The sequence below is a fragment of the Danio rerio genome, chromosome 17 (assembly GCF_049306965.1).
Source record: "Danio rerio strain Tuebingen ecotype United States chromosome 17, GRCz12tu, whole genome shotgun sequence".
In the NCBI taxonomy this organism is placed as follows: Eukaryota; Metazoa; Chordata; class Actinopteri; order Cypriniformes; family Danionidae; genus Danio; species Danio rerio.
Genome location: NC_133192.1, coordinates 51001551 through 51027767, shown reverse-complemented (window position 1 = coordinate 51027767; position 26217 = coordinate 51001551).

Below are 26217 nucleotides of genomic sequence, written 5' to 3'. Positions count from 1 at the left end.
TCATTTGAACCACGTTAGTAATAATGTAAAACCTCCATAATGACTCTCTAAGCAGGGCATAGTAACAACTTCTTTAGAGAAAATGGCCATCACACACACACACACACACGCACGCACGCACGCACGCACGCACGCACGCACACACACACACACACACACACACACACACACACACACACACACACATACACACACACACACACACACTCATTCATTCAGGATGAACTGCCAACTTATCCAGCAAGTTTTTATGCAGCCCTTCCAGCCGCAACCCATCTCTGGGAAACACACACACTTAAAAAAACAAAACTATTAGTTTTGGTATAAAACATGCTCTCGTTTTCTATATTAACTGAAATATATGTAAATGGCTAATATAGGAGCAATGTTTCATTTACAAATATTAATGAGTTTATAGTAAGCTACTTATTAATAAAAGAAATGCTAATAATAATAATAATAATAATAATAATAACAATAATAATAATAATAATAAGTATTATTATTATTATTATTATTATTATTATTATTATCTTTATTATTATTACTATTAAGTAGGATATTGTATATTTATTTATTTATTTATTTGTTTATTTATTTACTTTTTATTTACTTTTTAACAACTTTGACACATTCAAACTATGGCAGAAATGTACTAACCAACAGGCCCATGTCATATACAGTAGGCTACAAACACATTACCAAATAAATAACTTATATTAAAAGCATTAACACATGCCAAATAGTTTTGTTTTCGCAAGCTTTGGATACCTAACATAAATTTCACTTTTAAATAATAGGTCACCAATAGCTTTTGTCATGAGCCACGGTTGCGGTCAAAATGGCATAAATGTTTTCAATGTACACTACAAAGGGAACGCAATTGTCCATATGATGATTACTAAAACTGAACTGTAAAAAATTCTTTGAAAGCAAATTACAAACAAGAGAGATTAATGTTTTTTGGGTTTTTTTATCATTTCAAATTTAAATGTTGGGACATTCAAAAGAAATAGGGCCTAGGGGAATAACTGAGAATAAAACACAGCTAGAATGTATGCTTCCAACTACAGCTCTAGAGTTGTAGTTGCAAGTGGAAAAGTTTGTGACACAATTTATGATTGTTCATGGAAGCGATGGATTTTCAAAACACCAAATCAACAAACTATGTTTGTAACAATGCAAAGTAAGGCATACCTTGCAATGCGTTTTATGCAAGTTTGCAAGTTTAAACTTTTCCGAAAAAATAAGTGCTTTTTTGCTTGAAGCTAAGGCTGGGTGATAAATTCGGTATCAAAATTTATTGAGCACAATTTTTAAAACAAATTTTTTTTTTTAAATTCGGTATGAAGGCTATAGTTTTATTATAATGTGGCTGTTGGGAGCAGTGCCAATAATTTTAAGGTGTAAGTTTGTCATTTCCAAAGGAGGCGCATGACTTGCACGACGCCCTATGGGAGCGGCAAGCACATGCTGCATATGTGACACGCGCACGCGTACCTTTTGGAATGCTGTGAGTGCACCGGGATTCATTCAAGTAGAACTAACCAATCAGCTTCACACTTTTTATAGAATATACTTGTTTCAGTAACAAGTGCAGACTAATTACCTGAGACAAACACAGCGCACCCAAACACTGCAGTGCTTTTTACTTTACTCCATAAACTTGCATCTGAGCGGTTTCTCCGTTTGTCATCCTCTGAGAAAACACTTGATACTCACCTAGTTCTGAGTGACACCAGTGGAGCGTGAGCACAAAGCCCATTGTAATGGTCAAGGAATCAACGTGCTTGTCACTTCAGGTCAGAATAACAACACACGCGAAAATGAGTGCAGTGGCTAGCAGCAGTGAGGAGATTGTAAATAAAAAAGGATGTAAGGATGTCGCCAGAGTGGCTTTTTGGTTTCTTTTCTTGTGCATCCCAGCCACCAGCACCCCATCTGAAAGATTTTTGAGCCTAGGGGTTGATATAATCATTCAACTTTTCAATTTGTAATGTTGCAGTATGTATTCGAAAAATGATGGTTGGTTCCTTTACTTGAAAGCCCAGATATGATTATTATAATTTGATTTGTTTATAGAGTTTGAGGTTTACTGTATAATTATTATTAACACCTTAAAATATTTATGCTTTACCATTGCACACACTTTGTAACATTTTATTTATCAGGTTTGAGTCTCTTTAACACTTGTTTATTTTATTAAGAAAAGAGATTTTCAGTTTAAATATTTTAGTATTTTGATTATTAAAACTATTTGTCATAGTAATGTTAGTAAATTAAAATGAAGTGGTTAAATAAATTTTAAAAAATTATAATATTCCTAAATAGATTGTTAAAAAATATAAAATATTTATCTATATCAAATGATATGAAAAAAGATATTGCGATTTGAATTAATTAATTAATTTATTTTATTTTATTTTTTTGCAAAATCACCCAGTCCTACTTGAAGCCATTCTCATTTGTTTGTTGTCAAATAATTGACAACTGTGTGTGCATCATTTCGCAAAAATTTATAGGGAAAAGTACTACATTATGTTAATAGTTTGATTATGTTGTTTACATGTCTGTACTGCGCTTCAATAATGCAAATAAAATAAGAATACTTCGCGGCACGTCTAAATCCGATTTCTGTTTTGCTTGATTATGACTTTAGTCAGATTAAGGTCATTAAAAAAAATAAATAAATAAAAATCACTGTTTAAATGGTAGATTCTTAATCAGAGTATTGTCTGAATCATGTTAAAATTAGAGCATTGGCGTCCCTGTAAATGTACTGAATGTCAGATGAAGTTTGGAAGTAGCAAGAGCATTTATTTTGAAACTGAGCATACATTTACATGGTCTTGCTCTTTATCCTATTGAACCGAACATGCTAGATCTTTCAATTGTGCATGAAAAGCACTGTTTAAGTTAACCCCGTGGTACAATCCCAATCTTAGTTCGAATCTAGAGGACACACGGTCACTCCAAACTGATTGACTCGCATGTGGAGAGCCACCAAATGGCATTTATTAGATAATTAATGTCTGACCGGGATGAGCTTTGATTTTATTGATTTGGCAGGGTCTGATTGTGCTTTATTGATGCAGCTACCATCACAGAACCGCTGAGTATTTGAAGCTTGACCATTTACTCAAGCTTCATTTGACGTATGTAATTGGGGTCTCAAAAGCGAAAAAAGGGAAGTCAATCTTAGGATGTGAGAGTTAACATTAGACATTTCAACTTCAATTTACGCTTGAAAAACTATTATTTCTATGTATTTAAGAATGGGATAAGCCATAAAGAAGGTTGGTTTCCAACCTTGGTTTCCAACAAAGGCTGCACAAGAGCTCAATTAATAGCACATATTCTGTCCTGTTATTAAATCTCTGACGACCTGGAAGAGCTTTGACATCAGTGAGTAATAAATTTATATATTACGATGCATATAGGAATTCTGTAAGCATAATTTTTATGTTAGTTTAGTATTAGCAGCCACTATTAGTAGCTTATAATAACGAAATTCACTGTATATAAACTATTCTCAACATTTTAGTGATGCTGTGCACAGTGTAATAGATTCAATTTGAGGAAAAATCACTGAAAAGGTGCTGAGCTAATCACAGACAAATGACCTGGGTGAATTATTTTCTATTTTTTCTAGCATTATAGTTCTGACTTGTTTGTAGTGTGATAAATGTTTGGTGTAGATGTGTTTAGAAAGTACCTCATTAAAATGTAATGATATTTTGACAAATTGAACGAAATTACTTGATAAAAGATTTGTTTATCTCGCTGTAAAAGACCCAAAGGATGGTAATAAGATCCAAACTTGCCATGACTACTGCATATTGCTAAAGAACAATTAAAAATGATCGAACTAATTTTTAGCACTGATTAATGATCAGAAAAATGTGTTTATCTCAGTCTGCACTGATGAAAACAGGGCTTAATGACAAAAATACTAAAAGCCACCCAATTTTCCATCACAGGTGGAGTCGCTCACTATTGAATCTTATCCAGGATCTCAGCCTGAGCTCTGCAGGAAGTGATGCACTGTACTAGACATTAAAACCCAGGACATCTAGACAGAAGGAGGAGATGGGAACAAGCACAGCTAGACAGTCAATCCAACCCCTGCTCCCCCGCAATGCAAGCTATTTACTTGCTTGTGCTGTATTGTAGCAGAAAAAGAATCTGTATTTTAAACTGTACATGAATGCCCAGAGATGGAAAGAGTACTGAACATTTAGACTCAAGCTAGAATACTGTTACTTAGGAAAAAGTAATACTCAATTACAGGTAAATGTATTGCGTAAAAAAAAAGGGATCGTTCTTAAAGGGAACGTGTACTTAAAGGGATAGTTCACACAAAATTAAAATTGTGTCACTATTTACTCACCCTCGAGTGAGAGGAAAAAACAAATATTATGAAAAGTCAATAGTTTCAGGTTTTCTGCTTTCTTCAAGATATAATTTAAGTGTGTGTTCCACAGAAAAAAGAAATTCAAACAAGTTGGGAAAAAGTAACAGATGGGTAAATTACAGAATTTATTGTATAGTAAAAAATGTTCTTTTAAAAGCTGTTCTAAGTAGTTTCTTTTCTATATTTTTGTCACTGACTCGATCCCAGTCATTCCTCTCGCTGGCCAGCAGAGGTCATCATCACTGGACTTTTAGGCATTACGTCATCCACTTACACTGATAGCTTGCACACCTGCAGCTCATCCAGTTGATGACACACTCACACATATAAGCAGCACTCACACACTCACTCATTGCGAAGTCTTGTTCTGCCCCGGCTAACACTACTGAGTGTTTCTCAGCCTTGCCTGCTTCCCCGTTGTTACCTTGCTTCAATTACCGACCTTGTCCAGCCTGCTGCCTGCCTTGTACCTTTGCCTGAACCTCGACTCTGATCCTTGCCGCCTGCCTTTTAACTCTAGCCTGCTTACTGACTCTGATATCAGCCGCCTGCCTCTGACCCATGCCTGCATACTCATCCTGTGTTTACCAGCCCTAAGACAATATACTACTGTGTTTGATGTGAGTTTGTACATACATTACATCTGTGTGCTATTTGTTACTAAACTTGTTTAATAAAAATACTGCAAATGGATCCCTCTGTGTCAGCCACTTCGTTACAATTTTTATGGGGGCTCAGATTTTGATTACAGCTTTGATAACACTTTTTTTTGTTAAGTCCAAAGCTCTAGTGGTGGGCAAAGTGAGGCTTCGTGAAACACTGAAACTATCGAAGCAAATGTGTCGAAGCTTCGAAACATTTCGAAACACCACTCTACGGTGACACCTAGTGGTCATTTTATTTGTATTTCACCGAAACCACTTCAGCAAAGAACAGTTGAGCAAATTAAGGTATGAAACTCCACTTTGTAGCCTCGAATCTGAAAAGGATTTAGGCAAGCGGTTAGAGTTCGTGACCACCATGTGGGATTAATGGGTTCGAATCCAGACTGACACAGTTATTTTGAAATGCTTTAATACCAGTTGGTAATGCTTTGTTATTGTATCGTTTTGTTTCAACATTGCTCTGACATACGAATAAACACCTTGTAAATAATTTGTATTGTTTTGTTCATAAAACAGGGTTGTTGCTAGATCAGATACAGTTGTGGCCAGAAGTTAACAATAATTATATTATTATAATATAATTTATATTATTAATTAAATTTCCTATTGTATTTTAATAACATCTATCCAAAACCTAAACCCATCACAGTACTGTAAAAATATAAATTATTGTTTTACAGTGTTACAAAAATGATGCTAAATTGATGGCATATCCGCAGCTGTATCCTATCTAGACAACACCATAAAACAGAAACATGATTAAAATATAAAAATCATGACATTAGAATATTTGGACTAGCCGGGATTCGAACCCACAACCAATTTGCAACACAGTACTAATGTGCACACACACGGTCCACTAGGCCATACAAGACAGAGTCATGATGTTGATCATGCCAGTCAAATGGAGATTCTCCGGGTCTTGAAACGCCTCTGAAATGATCAATGCTTTGAATCGCTTTAGTCACGTGACCAAGTGTTTCGAAACACTTTAGTCACGTGACCTGGGTGTTTCGGATCATGCTTCGGTGCAGTGTTTCGAAACACTTGCGCTTCGGGATCTCGACACTGTGTCGAAACGTCAGTTTCACGTCAGCCATCCCTACAAAGCTCTGCATTTTTTGTGTTGGATACCGTATAAGGATTACTCGATCAAATCAATATGTATACGCAATGTTCTTCTGAAGAGATTGCTCATCTCCTCCATTCCTGTAACTCTAAAGTCTTTGTCTTATTTGTTTTTTTTATCTAGTTTTTAAATACTGTATTCAGCAAACTCTAAGATATATAGGCCTACTCAGACACCATAATCCTCCTCAATTATGGTTTTATCAGAATGGTCATGCTCTGCATTCTTTGTGCTGTATAATTCAGACTGACCTGGCCTGGTGAGGACATCAGCTGCCTTTTGTCACGGGGATGTTTTTCAATTTATGACCTTGAGTTACAATTATAGCCTATCTATGGAACATTTCTGGCAAATAATGAAATATTCCCTTACTCCCTTATACGCACACACACTTTCTCTCTCAGTCTCCCTCTTTCCTGCTGAAACACTGGTGGAAAATCCCTTTGGCCAGGGTGGAGGTTTATTGGATATTTGATTATAATTTCACTTTTTTTAAAAATGGTGTCACGAGTTTCAACCCACATGAATCCATTTTACATGCTTTTAGAATATGAGGTTGGCACTGCACATTGCTCTAGGTCACAATATATGCAGCATCTAACTAGATAATGCAAACAATGCAGTTACGTACATGCATAAAACTATTGAACATTTATGATAAATGAAAACGTTTCAGATCATGTGAAAGAGTATCAATTATAAATATAATTTATAATGCATATATTGGTTTCAGTTTACAAAATGTAAGTCTTTATCTTGATGGCATTTGTATTATATAATAATAATATTAATAATAATTTTAATTGTCCAAGAAAAAAAAGTGATGCAATTGACTTTTAAATGAATAAATCAGCAGAGCAGTTTTAATTTAAATGTGTTGGTGTGCTTCCAGCTTCAGCGTTCCTCTCATTTGTAAACATCAGTCTGCATCGCTCAGAAGAGCCAATTACACACATTAACACTGAACTGACCATAAATGGATTTGACTGCTATAGGTCAGGGTCAGATGAAGATCGTCTTCCTAAAAGACGACTGAAAGACAAACGGACGGGAGCGAGACATTTACTATGCAGCACAATCCTGCGCAGAGGGTCGGGTCAGTTCCTAATCGGATTTTGGAGATATTCAGCATGCCTGATAACTGTATTAGCACTCAACCTGCAGAGGTAATTACATCACCAGGTTAATACCAGCATTCAGACTTTCATAATCTCATTCAGCGGAAAGTAGGAGAGCCGAGCTGTTAAAGCTGGTTTATTGGGTTAGTCACTATCATTTTCAGCAATTCAATGGGATTTTGGGAGAGTTCAATGAGCGAAACGGCGGCCTACTGAATCCCAGAGGAAATCAAAAACAAATCGAACATGATGAGAGAATCAAAAGCATCATTCATCCATCAAAACAGTGAATCTATCATCCACTGAAAAACCTCAGTGTCACATACATGTGTCTGTAACTGAAATCTCCTTATAGATGTACATACACTCTAAAAATGCTGGGTTACTTAAACTCAAATTGGGTGAAATATGGACAAACCCGAATGCTGTGTAAAACAAATTATCATAGTAGTTGCTTCTGTTCACACTTGGCCTAAATTTGCATTGAAATAACCTCTATATTTAACTTTATTTGGTGAAATAGGAATCAATTTACAATAATTACAACAAATAATAAACAGCTCCAGCCATACTTAAAGTGGTTGAGTTGTACATTTGTGCGGTAATTATTTAAGTGTAAGATTATCAATTTTAAATTTTTATTTATTTATTTATTTATTATAAAATACTAATGAAATTGTACAACTATTAAGCCTCAAGTTAACACATTCTTCATGACTGGTGACTATTGTTGCATCTGTGAGCATTCTATCATATACTCATTGTTTAATGACCTCATTCACTAACATTTAATGTTCTGTATTCACCCTCGTGACATTGGTTAATCTTACAATTTCAATTATAAATGTTTTAAAGAAACCGTAAAGGATTAGTTCACCCAAAATGGAGCATTCTGTTATTAATTGCTCACCTTTATGTCGATTCATTACACTTGAATCATTCATTCACAAATTTAGATTTTACGGTGATATCAGAGAGCTCCCTCATCCTCCATAGACAGCAACAGTAGTACGATGTTCAAAGTCTACAAAAGAAAGCAAAAACTGCTTCTCAATACCAGGTAAACAAAGTTTGTACTTGCGTTCTTGGAAGTTCAGATTTGCCAGGTTCAGACTTGAAAGAACGAACTACCAAGGACGCGAAGACACAAGTCGAGTACTTCTTCAAATGGAACAGCAGTGTACTTTACAATATTACTTACCTTACCATGGATTCATCAGTTTAAGTGTACATTATCAATAAAATAATAAAATTTTATGCAGCACAGCCTTATAATTTATATTATAAATCTATAATCTATAACGACTCATTTCTTTCATTATCAGATTTAATAAACTACAATGGACACAAGTATAAAGTACAAGATGTAAACAATAGGAAATAAAGATATATTAAGCAAAAGATAATATTAAGACATTTAGGGTATACAACACAGAAACATAATTAACAACAATTATAAAACGTAACACTTAAAATAACACTTAACACCAAAATAATACACCTGAGAACAAAGGTGGTTCCAAGCTCTTTGCTGTACTTGGCAAGATGTGAACTTTGATTTGGAACAGTACTTTGGTGACAGTTGATGACCTTTCATCAGGACACAAGAACACAAGTACAAACAAGATTGCATGTTGAGAGACAACCATTGTCAAAACATTTGACGTGACTTCCGCAGTTCAAGCGTCATCACATTATTATCAGTGTTATACTGCCTGTATTTTTAAGGGAAGGTAAAAAAAAAATCAACATCATAATTTACTCGAGTGCATGCCTCGCGACTACTTTAAAAGGTGCTGGCGCCCCACAGTTTGAAAACCCCTGGTATAGAGTCCCCTTCACTACACTGGGGCGTTACGACCCACACAGGTTGAGCCCCCCCACCACTTCCGGCAGCAACCTAGCTTTCCCATGTGGTCTCCAATCTAGGTACTGACTGGGCGCAGCCCTGCTTAGCTTCAGTGGGCGACCATGTGAGAGTTGCAGAGAGGTAGCTCCCGGCACTAGCATGGAAAGACAATGACGGTCTGTGTCACTAGTTATAATTGCTTGATTCTCTGGATTTAAACATTCTTTGAAACATTTGGGAAAATGTACTGCGAGTACATTAGTCAGCAAAATATTTAACACCAATCTAGTTGTGTTAAGATAATTTAATGACAAATCTAACATACTGTGCCTTTAAAATATATAAAAGTGAATGGTGTCATTTACATACACTGCAAATGTATGACTGTCACTTTACTGCAGATTCCTAGCTATGTAAACAAAGCAACAAAATTAATTAAAACAGAAGAGAAAACTCGATTTTTTTTTTCAATTATCACAACAAATGATTCTATTCAGATGCATTTTGTTTCAGAAACACCACCACCACTCATTTATTCCCAGTGATCTACAATATAAAAAATGCAAAACGAAACACATCAATAATTAATCATGAGACAGAATAAAATGCCATTACAAATTGGGGCTTTACAAATTTCTGCCTCAAAATGAATTCATCACAGTTCACCTCATTTTCATGTCAGTGTTGTGTTTTCAGATGTGTTGAAATGGGCCATCCAGAAAACTGATTAAATATTTCCAATTTAAAGCTGCAAAAGACAAACATAAATGAACATCTCATCCATTAACAAATGATGGCCCTAAACAACAGATAGTTGTTCACCGGTATTGAATTACACCGTGGATGAAATTGATTGATTAGAATGTGAAGAGATTAACGGACGAGGCTAAACCATCCATCACAGGGGAATCATTACAAACATAATTCTCTGCCAGACAACACAAATAACGTGAGGCGTTCTAGACAAACACAAGAAGCAAAATCCACTGTCAGAACACTCTGCTTCCACCATTAGCCCTCTTCCCTGATGTTTACCCCTTCTAGCCTTTTTTTCTTTTTTTTGGTTTGTTTTTTTGGACATGGAGAGCTTTGTACATTTTTTACAGAAGCCTCAGACTGACTTTGAAAGGCTAAAGCTAAGAGGCCCTATAGTCAAGACCCCCCATCAGTGGCAACCGGCTTCTCAAAGCCTGAGCTGCAGTACTAAACTTCAATTCACTGTGCATCCATATTTATAGAAAATCTCTAGCGTGCAACCCAAAACAACTGTCCTAAATCTGAGAAATTCTCTTTTAAAGACTTCCATCTTGATGAGCTACTCTGAGTAAAACAATGGATGATGTCATTTGCCCAGGCTGCCGAGGTGCTCCAGGACGCATCCATTTTTAATGTATCTGTCACTGCTCAGGCTGAGGTAGATAAACACATTTTCATGCTAAAAGAACTAGGGTGAAACTACTGTCCTGGTGACCAGCAGTTCAATTCTGCATGCAAGAAACAGGTCAGTAGCTTAAAGCACAGCTCACATAAAAGTCACTTACGGATCAAGCTGCTTTCTTTTGGTTCACTTGACCATCTTTGCCTGTGAGCAAAATTGGCATGGGGAACTTCTTCGTCCTTTGTAAAACTACACAAGTGAAGTCATACAATTTTCAAGAGCAAAATGTAAATGTGAACATTTTTTATAAGACTTCCGACATCAGTTAAATTTTTCAGTTCATTTTTCAGTGCATTGTGTCACTGGCTCTAGTTTACTCATGGGATGTTTTTCGCGCGCACAAAATTTTTATTCAAGTTAAATTATTTGAACTTTTGCAGTAGACTTGATTAAGTCGAATTCAACATTTTCATGGCAAATATATTGTCTATTTAGCATCATTTGCACCAAACATGAATTATTTGCCTTTATTTACATGTTTGCATTGACTATATTTATTTCCTTGTATAGATACTTCCGCATCCGATGTGAACCCAGCATTAGACATACTTTTTCAGCAAATAATAGTCAAAGTTTGAGAAGCACAAACATTTGTAAGTGATGTTCATTCATTTTCGTTTTGGCTTAGTCCCTTTATTAATCTGCAGTTGCCACAGCGGAATGAATCAATTTATCAAGCATATGTTTTATGCAGCGGATGACCTTCCAGCTGCAACCCATCACTGGAAAACATCCATACATACTCATGCACACACATACACTATGGACAATTTAGCCTACCCAATTCACCTATACCACAGGGGAAACCAGAGCACCCGGAGGAAACCCACGCAAACACGGGGAGAACATGGAAACTCCACACAGAAACGCCAACTGACCCAGCTGGGGCTTGAACCAGCAACCTTCTTGCTGTGAAGTGAATGTGCTACCCACTGCGCCACTGTGCAGCCTGTAAGTGAAGTTTTATAAACTGATTTTGAGAGGAGCATCTGATATGATTGGTCACAGCTGGCTTCTCATTTATAATCAGTAATAATCCAATCAGATTGAAGCTGCGGTCACATTAGAGTCGAAAAGTCGTACAACGCTGCGATAAGGGGCGGGATTAAACAAGATTATTAGACATTAAAAAAGCGAGCGATTGCTCTATGTTTTAAAATTGTGTCCAGAGAAGTCATGTTTTGATCCTTGATTGGTTTCACCCAGTCAAGTGATGCGATTTCGCAGGTCAGAGTTCACTAAGCTTGAACTATGCACTGCAGCAACATGCGTAACTTGACGCATAACCCTGCGTTTCCGGTCTGACACATTTGCGTGTGTATGAATGGAAGTCTATGGGAGGAAAAGCTCAGTGTGACCGCAGCTTGGTCCAACCTTACAATAAATAGACTGATTTCACCCTACTGCCCTATCTTCGTATTTGGAAGAATCCCCCCTACCACCCCATCTCCTCCTTTTCTTCCCTTTTCCAGGAGGAGCTCTCCTGATCTTGGACCCCCTATGCTTATTGACCAGGCGGTAGCCTTGGGCTCAATCAACTCTGAGCTCAGGGTTTTTTCTCAGAACGCCAAGCATATCTAAGTGTGAGCTCTTGAAATTGTTACCTCCCATAAAATTTACATCTGATTGAGAAACTCCTAAAAGTGCAGGCACAAAAATAGGTTTATCAACGTCTTTTTCAGCACCAATATTTTCTGTTTGTCATCAATATTTTTGCGCTGGTGTATGCTGTTAGTAAATCTGGTCCAAAAACTAAATAAAGTTGACAGATTTGCACTAGTATTTTTGCAAATATCTAGTGAGATTAGTCTCCTGTCATCTTATGGCAATTCTGGAATATATGGTAACACTTTACTTGAAGTGGTGTTTATAAGACTGTCATGAACAACATAGGCTCATTCTGAAAATGTAGCCCTAAATACATTTCTGGAGATTGTGAATTATGTAGCCAGAGATATGTATGGCTGCATTTTGTCTTTAAAACAAGCGCTATGGGACGATATGACGCTGTTCATTTTGGAGCTTACCAGCTGATTACCTACATATGGATTGCTTTTCGGCTGTTACCAGTTTGTCCAGTGCCTCTCCGCGTACATTGGCGAAATTGTGACGTGGAGCGGAGTTGACTGCTACAACGAGATTTGAGTCTTGCAAAGAGCGGTTCCAGAGAGCAGGTAAGATTAAATTAATAGTCAAAAAAATTAAATAAGTAAATAACAAGGTGAAAATGTGCTAAAATATGAAAACGTGGTAAAAATCAGGCTGCAGCGAGGGCTTTTCTTTTCTCTGGATTACTTTTGAAAACGGTTGGGTTTAGGGAAGTGGGTGGTCGGGTCAATCGGTACTTTTAAAAACACTATTGGTTGGGTTTAGGGAAGGAGGAGGGTGGGTCAGTCTGTCGGTAAGTCAGTCGACAGCGACCTCTGGTGGATTAATGCAAGAAGAGCAGATGTGAGAGAAATTTGAGAAGCGAATCAAAAAGCAGACACAGTATCTGGCACTCTCCAAAAATGTATATAGGGGTTTGTTTCCGTAATGAGCCTGCAATGGTCATGAAACAACACCTGTCGTGATTGTGAATAATATTTTATGCATACTTATGACAACTGTTGTTATGTGTCATTCGCTCAGTTGTGGCATTTTTAATGCAAAGACAACATTGTTTGTTATGACAACTTGACATAAACAAATATACCACAACCTGATTTTGCTTTTGTCATGACAACTTGACGTTACCAAGGCAATGAAAACTTGACATACGTCTCATAAACATAATTGTCATGAAACCATTATTAATGTGTCATGAATTTTATAAGAGCATCATTAATATTTTTTGACCTCAACTACAGTGATTCAAGCTGAATTTGTCATTGAACTGTCATTAGATATTAATGAGACTCTTAAAATTAATTTGACTGAGTAATTAAACGTTTAATGTTCCATTGAAAAAAGTGATAAAAAATATTTATTATGTCTCATGATTTATTATTATTGTTTATGACAGATTTATGACAAGATTTGTTCTCTTGGTAATGTAATTTTTCATAACAAAGATAAATACAAGCTGTGACTCTATTTGTTTATGTCAAATTGTAATAAAATGTCATCTTTGCATTTAAAATGTCACAACTAAGCTAATAACAGTTGTCATAAACAAGCTTACAATTTCATTGACTCACATTCAAGATGTGTCATGTCATGAACAAAGGTTCATATATATATATATATATATATATATATATATATATATATATATATATATATATATATATAATAATAATAATTATGAGCTCCTAGCGACTATTAATGAACATATTTTTAGAGTGTAATATTAATAAACCAGTAGTCACAATGTTTTATTACGCATACATGTCAGCAGTGATTATTAATTTAAGGGGGGATGATTGACAACAGTTGTGATAAGGTCATCCTGGTGATACTTCATGTCACATACCTCTGCCTGCATTTTATAGCTCTGTTACACACATGAGTCTGACTTGAACACTTGGCCAGTCCTGCACGTGGGCACCTGCTGGTAAACTGGCATTGTTGCTCTCCAGGATTGTGCCTGCAAGAGTTTTGGCAGAATCGGCATTCCCCTCCCCCCGTCCTCTGTTCAGCCTCTCCTCACAGTTGTTCATGAATATGAATGAAGGGCGAGTCTTGCTGGTATCATTAATGTGCCGCAAGTCCACATAAATCACACTAATATAACTCCAAATGCTTGGCTAGTAAATATTGGTGACAGAACGGGGAACAACTGAGACTGACACGATAACTTGGCTATGGAAGATTTCCTTAGAGAATATTGATGTTCAATGAGGAGGCTTTTTAACCATAACACTTAACCATAACATACAAAAAAAAAAAAAAAAAAAAAAAAAAAACCTAATTGTGAGGGAAACTATTGGGGTAAAATACAATAATTTGAATAGTAATGCAGACAATAAATGCAATGCAAAATTAAATGAACGTCTAACTCAAGTTTTGCAGATGTTTCAAGTTTGTCACATTGTTCAAGAAATGCTTATTTGAGATGTGCTTTCAATTATACGTTGCTTTACTATTAACAGCAACCAAAAACATTGCAAAATGTTAAATTTACATTCACATAAATTCAAACTATTGTCCACATATGAGAAAATGACTAAAGAGAAAGAGAAAATAATCAAATGGGTTATAGTCCACCCAAAAAACTAAATTCTGTCATCATTTACTCACCCTTTACTTGTTTCAAACTTTTATAAGTTTCTCTAGTCTGGGTACAACAGAGATTAGGATCCAAAAGCAGTTTATTTACAGCTTAGTCAGGCAGGCATTTGTCAACAGAAAGAAACGGTATCATAAGGGTACTCCAAAAGCACCATCGTGGTCACAGGCAGAAGTCAGTGCAGGCGGCAAACAGGATAAACAAAGAACAAAATAAGGGTCAGGAAACAAGAAGCAAGATTAAACTAGGAAACTGTAAATGGCTTATTTTTTACAAATTATTTTTTTAAAGGAACATAGTATGATCAACCCAGGCTCAGTTTGAAAATGTACTCATGACAAAGATAAACACAGGGTGTGATTCTATTTGTTCATGTCAAATTGTCATAAAATGTCTTCTTTGCATTTAAAATGTCATAACTGAGCAAATGACACTAAAGAGAGGTGTATGCTTTTTGAGATCTCAAAGTTCTCTCAGGAGTGCCATTCGAGCCTGCTGTTCTCTTGTAAATCTACTAAAGGCTGCTGTCGACTGACTGTTTGACTGACTGAATGAGTGACTGACTAACCAATCGACTGACCCACCCTCCCCCTTCCCCAAACCCAACCAATAGTATTTTAAAAAGCACAGATTGACCCGCCCACTCACTTCCCTAAACCCAACCAACAAATTTAAACAGCAATTCAGAAAAAGAAAAGCCCTCATCTAATTTTACCATGATTTCGGATTTTACCATATTCTCACCCTGTTATTCACTCATTTATTTTATTTTCTGGTTTCTGTTTTTGTCTTACCCACTTTCTGGAACCGTTTTTCACCATACTCGAACCCCGTCGTCTTGGTCAACTCCTCTCTGCATATGAAGTCCATTAATGTACATGGTGAGCTTACTTGACTAACTGGTAACAGCCAGAAAACCATCCCTATAGAGGCAATCTGTCAGCTAGTAAGCGCTAAAAGAAATGTCATCATACCATCTAGCGTTAGTTTAAAAAATGAAATGCAGCCATACCTACTTCTGGCTACATAAATCACGACTTCCAGAAATGTATTTAGGGCTACGTTTTCAGAATGAGCCTACGCTGGATTGAATAGTTTTCAATTTATAGTTGTCTTTATTTTATTTTGAAATTGTATGCTTCATACTGAGGAACTTGTATTTTGAAACTTTTGTTCATGCATAGTTAGTTCCGGTGAGAAAGTTCAGAAAAAAAAAGAAGTGCAAAAGAGCAGACTGAGATTGCTACCTTAGTGAAAATGGAAATATAACAGATTTTTAAACTCTTGTTATAAGAGAATCGGTTATTATTGAATGCTTTAGTACTCTCCGAAGAGGCACAACGTTATTGTTTACAGAATATTTTGTTTTAGCATTGAGTTGAGGTTTTTATAATATGATGGTGAGCAGCTAAGTTTGCATTAAGCTAATACATGCACTATTTTATTGTTTTGTATTCTGTTTAGCTCTTACATTGGTGCTTAATTCAATAAATCAATAAAACCAACAGTTTAAGTCTTGACAGTCTCTCGGGTAAGATGCTATAGAAACACCTTGTAAAGTTAAAGGTAAACAAGACTCAGCAATGTGTGTGTATGAGAGGTGAATATATAGTCTAGGTAATCAGTCCATGATGAGTTTCCAGCTGGGGGTGAGTAATCAAGCATGGTGTGGAGCTGGTGTGAGTGAGGTGTGTGATGGGATGTGTAGTTTATATCAGTGGACTGAACTGCAACTGGTAGCTGATGACAGTTCCTTACTATTGTTGAACACAAAATATGATATTTTAAAATATGTTGGTAACCAGAACCCATTGACTTTCAAAGCCTATGTTTTCCCTTTTGTGGATGTCAGTAGTTACAGCTTTTCAGCTTTTTTTTAAATAAAAATCTCATTTAGTGTTCAACAGAAGAAAGAACTCATAATGGTTTGGAACCAGTTAATTTACCTTTTAGGGTGAACCATCCTTTTAAAATAGCTTAATTCCTCAAATTTAAAATAGCTTAATGTGTCCTGCAAACTTAAAAAAAAAAAAGCAAAAAAAAAAAAAAAAAAACACAACTCTAATGGTCTACACAGCAAAAGAGTGTCACTTCCAGGCTCAATTCATTCTCATCTATTTCAATGACGAACCAGGACTTCACTTCTTATTAACCATCATGTCCTGATCAATGTGCTGCAGTCCTAAAACAGCTGACTCCTAATTAAAGGGCCAGTGTGTGCACACACGTGTGTGTGTGTGTGTGCGTGTGTGTGTGTGTGTGTGTGTGTGTGTGTGTGTGTGTGTGTGTGTGTGTGTGTGTGTGTGTGTGTGTGTGTGTAACAGCAGTCAGGTAAGCAGCGGTAATTAAACTTTGGATGATCTGTCTGTCCAGAGCCCGGCTGGTGGGAAGTAAACTAGGCAGCTGAAATGAATGGTTAGCTTGTCTCCAGAGCTACAGTCTAATTTCCTTCACCAGACAAATCAATAGAACAATTTCATCGTAGGCACTTGAGGAACAATGAACACACACAAAAAATAATGAAACACAACAGGCACATCTTTGGGGAGGAGGCCAAGTTACGTCTTTTTATAAAGCCATCGGGAAAACAATTTGACAGCTTTATTGCACAACAAAGTTCTAGGGGATTTTTTCTTTTTTTCCTTTCGAAATCTATAAGCGGGGTCACCAATTAGCAGACTGTAGACAAATCATACTGCATACATAAATATAATAATAAATCAACTGAGTAAATCTCCAAAGAGGAACGTATTTATCAGCTGCAGAAAATATGTACACATCCGTCATATCACCATTACTGTTTTTACAATTCGCATACTACTGATGTTTATTTTACTTTTAATTTATTTATTTATTTATGGAGATTTGTATCTATTTATTTATTGACTATTTCATGTATATGTTAGCTTTTTATTAAATACTTAAATAACAGAAAATTATTCTATAAGCTCTATTAGATCCCGTTTCAAAGGTCTTTCATTATTTATTTAGTAAATATTACTAATAGTTTCTAATAGTACTTTTTCATCAAGTAAGCATAATAACTAAGAATCTAAACAAACAAATAAATATAAATACATAAATACACATAAATAAATAAATAAATAAATAAATAAATAAATAAATAAATAAATAAATAAATACTTTTGGTAAGTCATATTATTCAATTTTTTCTTTTTTTTTTAAGTATCAAGTTCTGAAAACTTTTTTGAGCAACAATTCATCGTTATCTATAAGATTGTGGCTGGCGTAAAGTATTTACAACTTATTCAATTTAAGATTAAACTCATAAAAGTAATTTAAAGATAAAATGTTGACATTAACATAATACATTTTAAGAATAATGTCATTGTGTTTTGAGATTTTTTATTTTTATTTTAATGTTTATAACAAACTCATTCCACTTTGAGAATAAAGTTGAGAAAAAGTTGTTAGATTAGTTGTTGTAAGCAAGTAAAATTTCTTAGAGTTAACTGGGTACATTTTGGGATTTAATTAAGAGATTAAAGTGAAATGTTAACATTTTTACAATAAAATCTTCTGCATTCTGCTTCTTAATACATTGGTTTAGCAAATTTTGACTTGGGTGAAAACAGTTCTTTAATGGTCTGACAATAAACTGCTCGAACATCTTTCCACTTCCTATATATATATATATATATATATATATATATATATATATATATATATATATATATATATATATATATATATATATATATATATATATATATATATATATCTATTATATGTTTGAGAGTTCTGATTGCTACACCATACAATCAAACAACTAAGTTTGCTGTTTGTTTAAACTACTTTTTTTTTTACTAAAATGAGCCAAAACAATAGTTTTGAGGGTCTTTTTTAACAACTTAATTACTATTTAATTTGCTTGTTTAAATTAAACACAAACAAAGTGTTTGCTAACTATTTTGCAGACATAATTTTTTCAGTGTGTTTTACAGTGTACACTCATAAAATTACTTTTGGTTCTTGTTCAAACTACTCTTTTAATGAGTTGAACTAACACAATTCTTACTTTTGTTTTTTCATTTGTGTGGAACTCAGCATTATTTTACAATGTACACTGTAAAAAATGCTGGGTTCCACATAATTCCTTTGTGATGTCCCAACACAAAACAATTAAGTGAGCTTAATTGTTTCTGCAAATTTAAGCAGATCGAACCAAAAACAATTAAGTTGACCCCTAAACAACCTCAAGAATTCTGTTGATTTAGATTGCTTTAAATAAGTAGTTTGAACAAGCAAAAAATATTTTTGAGTGTACAGTATGTTTGTGTATATGTTTAAGCAAGTAACATTTACAAAAGTTAATTTTAAGGCCAGACTTCATGGAAAGTCTTTCATACAATGATTAATACTTAGAATCAAAAATTAAAGCACTTCCCAATCCAAGGCTACAAGCAGATTTCTCATCCAAGTTATAATTCACTGCCTCCATTTCATGATATGTGCTGCATGACTGCTCCATATTGAGTGACGTCTCCAGCTGTCTGATTTCTACAGGTTGTGTGATCTGTGTTACTGGGTGAACACATTCACAACTCTTCGGCTTTTGAGCTTACAGTAAAACAGAATTGCACATCACGCAGTAGTGCTGGAGTCAGCATCATGAAAGAGCATCCATTAAAACTGGTGATATGATTTTTCAGCAGCCTTGGGGATTTCCCTACACTTCTTCTCATCAAGCAGCCGAGCTGCAAAAAGTAAAATAATTAGCTATCCAGTAAGTTTTCTCAGACCATTTGAAGATGGCTGAAGACCATGGTGAAATGCATGCTGTGCTGTAAAAGGTCAAATGGAGTGTTTCACTGTATTCTTTGAGAATAAGATGTTCTGTACGATCATCTTAATACCATATAATTGGTCTATATATGGCACATCATTTTTTGTTATATATATATATATATATATATATATATATATATATATATATATATATATATATATATATATATGTGTGTGTGTGTGTGTGTGTGTGTGTGTGTGTGTGTGTGTGTGTGTGTGTGTGTGTGTTTATGTAAACATTAGAACTCCTTTGGTAATACATTTGTAACATTTGTCATGCCAATAAAGCAATTATTGAATTGTAGCTAGTTGAACTGAATTGAATTGAATTGAAATGAATTGACAGGCAGGCAGACAGACAGATAATGAACAAATTGACATCTGTGATATGGATGATGTTGATAATAATGTCTCTAAATAATGGAGATGAACAAAAAGGAACAGATATTTTAATGAAAAAGTTATTGCCATTTTTTTAATGATAATTAAATTACTTCTGCTATGTGCACCTACAATCAGACGGTTAGACATTCATACAATATTCCATCCAGCACTTCAAAAGGGTGTAATGAAAGTTGTGTTCTTTTGAACATTATTCATCAAGAACATGAACTTGTGCTAATAATTTTTTTTCTTACATAGAAAAGAAAAAAACAACTGATCCTTATCTTTCTTTCATGGTGAAAGAACTTTTGAAAAGCAAACACACTCAAAAAAAAAAAAAAAAAACACTTTCACATGTTGATGTTTTGATGGAGAAACGAGTAACGGTGGCCAGCTTCACCTTTCTCCACGTCTAGTCTGCTTTTATGTTCAAACTCTTCTCAGAAGAAAACAGATCTCTCACACAGTTGACTGGGCTGCATCTCGAGATATTCAAAGCTCATACTTTGCCTTTTCTGTTTTGCTTTTTAGAAGCAGCCGTCCAATTTTCTTGCCAGAGAAGGTTACAGTATGACCTGCTGTGCATTCTGCAGTAGAGGAAGCAATCAAGGTGCAACCAAATCAAATGTCCACCCGCAAACTAAATATAATCAGGGATAGACGCCTAGCAGGGAGTGAAAGGGCACAAAGAGCACACAGAAAAAGACTCAGTTTGTGCATTCCGTCCAAAACAAGTAAAAACCTCATGAATCCAATTCATCTTATCGTGTTTCTATAATGGAGAGTAGGCTGTCCAAGAAAATACAGTTAACCTGTGGCTGAGATGGAGACTGCAGATGTTCATGGAGTCTATTTTCTAATAGTCAAGCATGATTAAATTTTAGTTCTAATAAAAAAAGGCTGGATTGTTTTAACACAAAATTTGGGGTCAAATAAGAACAAAACCAAATTGACCAATCTCGTTCAGTTCCTCAAAACATTGAAGGGACAGACATTATGACAAAATGTAACGTTTAATTGGTCAGTTGTGGGGAAAAAAAAGTGATAAACATGAGATTTTTTAGACTGTAAAAAAAGGAGTAAACCCTTCAATAGTATCTGGATGCAGCCTTTATGATGCAAGCTGAGATTGCATCACTCAGTATTGCAATGTCAGACACAATGCACCCAATGGAGTGAGTGACATCACTGTGACAAGGGTTATAGGTGAAGTTAGGTGAGTGCATTAAAAAGCATTGGATGCAGCTCAGATTGCACTGCATCAGGTCTGCATCCAGACCCCTCTCAAAACCCATTGTAACAGAACTGTCAAGTTGACAACATTTATAAATATGCATATTTAATTAGTTTAATTTCTTCCAAGCTGTAATGCAATAGGTGTAAATGTGGGTTTGCGCAAACTCTCAGTTACATGTTTATAGCCTGCATTTGTGAAATGAGGCAAAAGATAAGTCAGTAATGTCTTCCATGTTATTCTGAAATTAAAGAAGATTTAAGGGGGAAATGTGCAGGATTTAAACAAAAGCCAAATTGTATGGTATCCAGGTGTGTGTTTTTAAAATCTCCATATTGATCCCGTGGGCTTGCCTTAACACCTGCCGGTGACCTATTCAGACCTGCAGCTTCTTCATAATGGACGTCTAGCGTTCTTCAACCTCCGGCACCAAGACTGCAGCTCTGAACAAGAAGTTTGGCCAGAGGAGAAATGGTAGTGCCCAACTGAGCCTGGTTTCTCTCAAGGTTTTTTTTTTTTTTCCTTTACTTCCATCAGTTGAAGTTTTGTTTCTCGCCCCTGTCGCCGCTGGCTTGCTTGGTTTGGGACTTGTGGAGCTGCGCACCGATGGATTTGCTCTTCAGTGTTCTCAGCAGTAACATTTAAACCACGCTAAACTGAACTGAACTTCAACTCTGAAAACTGGACTGACAAAATTTCAGTTTACTAGAAACTCTATGTTAAGCTGCTCATTGAAGTAAGCTACATTGTAAAAGTGCTATAGAATTAAGGATAAATTGAATTGAATTGAATTGAATTTAAAAATAAAGACACACCAATGTAACCTAGAATGCGTCCAAAATAACATACTGTCCCAGTTCAATTTTGGGTACTGAAGGTACTGAATTTAAACTTTACATTTGTTCTGTCCAAATGTAAACACACACACACACACACACACGCACACACACACACACACACACACACACACACACACACACACACACACACACACACACACACACACACAGTCATACACTACTGCCAATTTAGTTTATTTAATTTACTTTCCAGAGCACCCAGAGGAAACCCACATGAACACAAGGAGAATATGCAAACACCACACAGAAATGCTAACTGGCCCAGCTAACACTCGAACCAGCAACCTTCATACTTTGAGGTGCCAGTGCTAACCACTGAGATACTGTGCCGCCATTACTACCATCATGGCAAAGACAAAAAAAAAAAAGTAGTTATTAGGGTATTATTTTTACAAATGTGTTGGTGAAAAAAAAAGTGTTTTCTACTTCAAACAGCACTTGGAAAATATTTGAAAAAAAATTAATAAAAAATCCACAGGTGGACTAAAAATATTGCTTTTTACTCTACATAGTAGAGATGTATTGGATTTTGGATGCTCCAAAAGTCTCAGCAACTGCAGAAATAAACAGTTTGGGGGCTATCAAGAGGTCTACATGACCGGGATACCCTGTTGCTTTTCATGTTGTCATTATTGTATTAAAGCCTTTTGACAGGTATGGATATTAATCCACCCACCCAAAACCCCCACACCGCCTCCGAGACTGTCTGTGCTCGATTCCCTCAGCGCCTTTTCAGCTCACTGAATTGGGAAGAAACAAGGGTGCCAGTTTGCCATGATAGACCCCCCAGCCCACCAGATGGCAGATGCCGGAGCCTGCTGCAGGGCCAGTTCGCTCAATGAAACTTTATTGGAGAGAGGGCCATACGAGGTGAATAAACGTCCATGGACAGGCTAATTAAAAGGGCCTTTTTCATTAGAGAAGTCCATCTGTTAGTAGCACAGGACCCAGTGGAGTCTATAAGCTTCTGGAAGGGATATTCACACTAGCTGCTGTTAAATCTCTGTATTAGCTTGATGGTTATCTGGCTTCTCTTTAGGGGTTACCTATATGACACCGTATTTGACATGTTTTAGTCATTCATTTACACACAAGGTTTTGGAAAAACCTGTACGTCTTTAATGATAATATTGTTTTTTAGTAATTAGGCAAGTTATTAGATTAGTTATTAGTTACAATATCGAAAGAAAAATGTGTTTAAAGTGGCTAATAATTTTGTCCTCAAAATGGTTAAATGGGGTTCTTGCCCCTTTAAACATGATTTGGGAAATATTTTGTAAAAATCGAAGGGCGGCAAATAATTCTGACTACAACTATATATATTAATGCAATGTTTGTGTATGTGTTGCAGAATGACAAAGAGAGAGATGAATGACTGATGACTTAAATAGCAGGCCAGACATCTTTAAAATGTAAGACATACACACTGAATTCCGCCATCACAGCTGGCTATTCCTGCCAACTTCTATTCTTGTATGCAAACAATTTAATACAAATTTATTCCTTTCAACACAAGACACTCAAGCTTTGTAATCAGCATTTCCCAAATGACCAGGACACAGCATTCTGCTTAACAAGTGCAGTTGTCTGATGCTAATCTCCAGCGCTGCGATCGCCTGCATTCACACACTGATTATAGTGAAGTCATGCGTGGGGTCTGAAGGAAGAAAAAGCTGGAGTTGAAAGCTGTAGCTGTCGCACACCAACTGCAGTGTGAAGGTCACATGTTTCACGACATATGGGGTTCATGTGTGCCTGACAACAGAGAGCAAGTAAAGCAACCTAAATCAACATGTTTGTCATGGTGTGATGCTCCAAAAATCAGAATGTGAGCAACTGGTGCTAAACTTGTTCGAAAAGCAATAAATCATTCAAAATGAAAATTCTGTCATCCTTACATATCCTCATGTCACTCCTAACCCATAAGATATTCTCTTTTTTTGTTTGTTTCTGGTTATTTAAAATCTTAGTTCACCCAAAAATGAAAATGATGTCATTAATGTCTGATCCTCATGTTGTCATAATCCCCTGAGAACACAAATTAAGATATTTTACATAAAACTTGAGAATTCTTTCATCCTTTCAGACATTCAAAGTCTAGAAAAAGAACCAAAAATATTGCCAAAACATTCCAATACTGCAGTGTTTCAGCTGTAACCACACCAGGCTCCAAAAATACTTTGGTGTGCCAATTTATAATTTTTTTTTTAAATATTACTTTCTTCATCTAAACTATTGCGTATATTTATAAATAAATAAATAAATCCTGAATTAGCCAATGGAAATTTACAGAGCAAGGTAAAAAAAAAAATGCTTTGAAATGTTAACATTTTAGTAAACTAAGGGCTCTATTTTAGCAATCTAGAGATAAGCCTCCTCATTCTTTACTTTCACTTTTACTCTCGTGGATAAGGAAACATTGTTGTAGGCACAGACATCCATTAGCCTACATGATTAATTTCATTTATTAAGCGCAAATATTTGTTTCAAAACTATTTTTAAATTCAGTTCTAATTTCCAACAAACAAACAAATAAACAATAATAACGAAGTGTGGTTAAAAACTGAGTTATATCCTACCACACATGCTATGCTCCATATGGTCCAAAACCTGACAGGTGGGCAAATTTAAGCTTGTTTTTAATAAAACAAATATAAATATGCAAATAATCAATAATAATGCTAATAATAATTACTTTATACAAAAGCAAGTTGTCATGAATAAACTGAAAAAGCCCCCCGAGATGAAGAAAGCATGAAGGCGGTGGTTTTTATATCTATGCAGAAAATAATAATTTTTGTAATAGTTTGATCCTTTAATTCTTTTTTTTTTTTTTTTCATTTGTAAAAATATTTATGTATTGCTGTACATCCTGCATTAAGCAATTAAGCAATATGTAAGGGAGGCTGCTCTGGACTTTAGACCTCCTCTTAGCTGGTCTATAGTGCGGTCTATTTTAGTTCCCTAAAATAGCAATGCGCCAGCATGCACCTTAACGCACCTCTTATCTAGACCGAAACACCCATGAGTCCACAAAGTGGCGAAAATAAATTTAATATTTAAAAAAACTGGTGAAAAACTAAAAAAACGATGGTCTGAAAATAGCAACGCATCATAGAAACATGTCTTGTGCCTTATTGCGCCGGGTGTATGATAGGGCCCTAAGTGTGTGTGTGTGTGTGTGTGTGTGTGTGTGTGTGTGTGTGTGTGTGTGTGTGTGTGTGTGTGTGTGTGTGTGTGTGTGCAATCAGTCTTTATATTCAACAGCTGTGTACAATCAGAAGATGAACTGAAACTGAGTGTTCTCCAGCATTCCGCAAGAGCAAGGCTATATATATATATATATATATATATATATATATATATATATATATATATATATATATATATATATATATATATATATATATTGGTTGATGGATTAAATAAATAAATTTGATAACTAAATTAAGGTTTTTATTGAGTTTGCAGTGTATAAAATCTGCAATATTACACTTTTGTAATATATTAAACAGCAGTATGCACTACATTTGACCAAGTACGGATACATACATATATATATATATATATATACATATATATATATATAAATATATATATATATATATATATATATATATATATATATATATATATATATATATATATATATATATAATTTTTTTTTTTCCTAAACAAAAGAGGAGCACAATAAAGACATGCAGTCATTGGCTTCAAGTTTGAGTGGTTATAAGCCATTGTGTGGGTCTAATTAGCCTGTCCTATTTCTCAGTGGCGAATCCGCAGCTCTATGAGGGTCAGCTCTGTCTGAATGCTTCTCCAGCAGTGATACTATCTGACAGTATGCAGAGGCTCGGTTGGAGACACGAGGAGAGAAAAGATAATGAAGAGGATCCAGCGACCTGACTGTCTGTTGCCAGCCTGCTGTCAGCTCAAATCACACCTGAGTCTGCCACACAGCTCTATTACACTGCCATTCTGGGTTCACATTAGCTTTACCACACAAAGTCCATGCCATGCTTGACCAGCCACATTTACACCTTTAGTGTCTCAATAATAATAATGCTTCTTGAAATATATGCTATTTGTTTGGCTGAGGTGATTTAC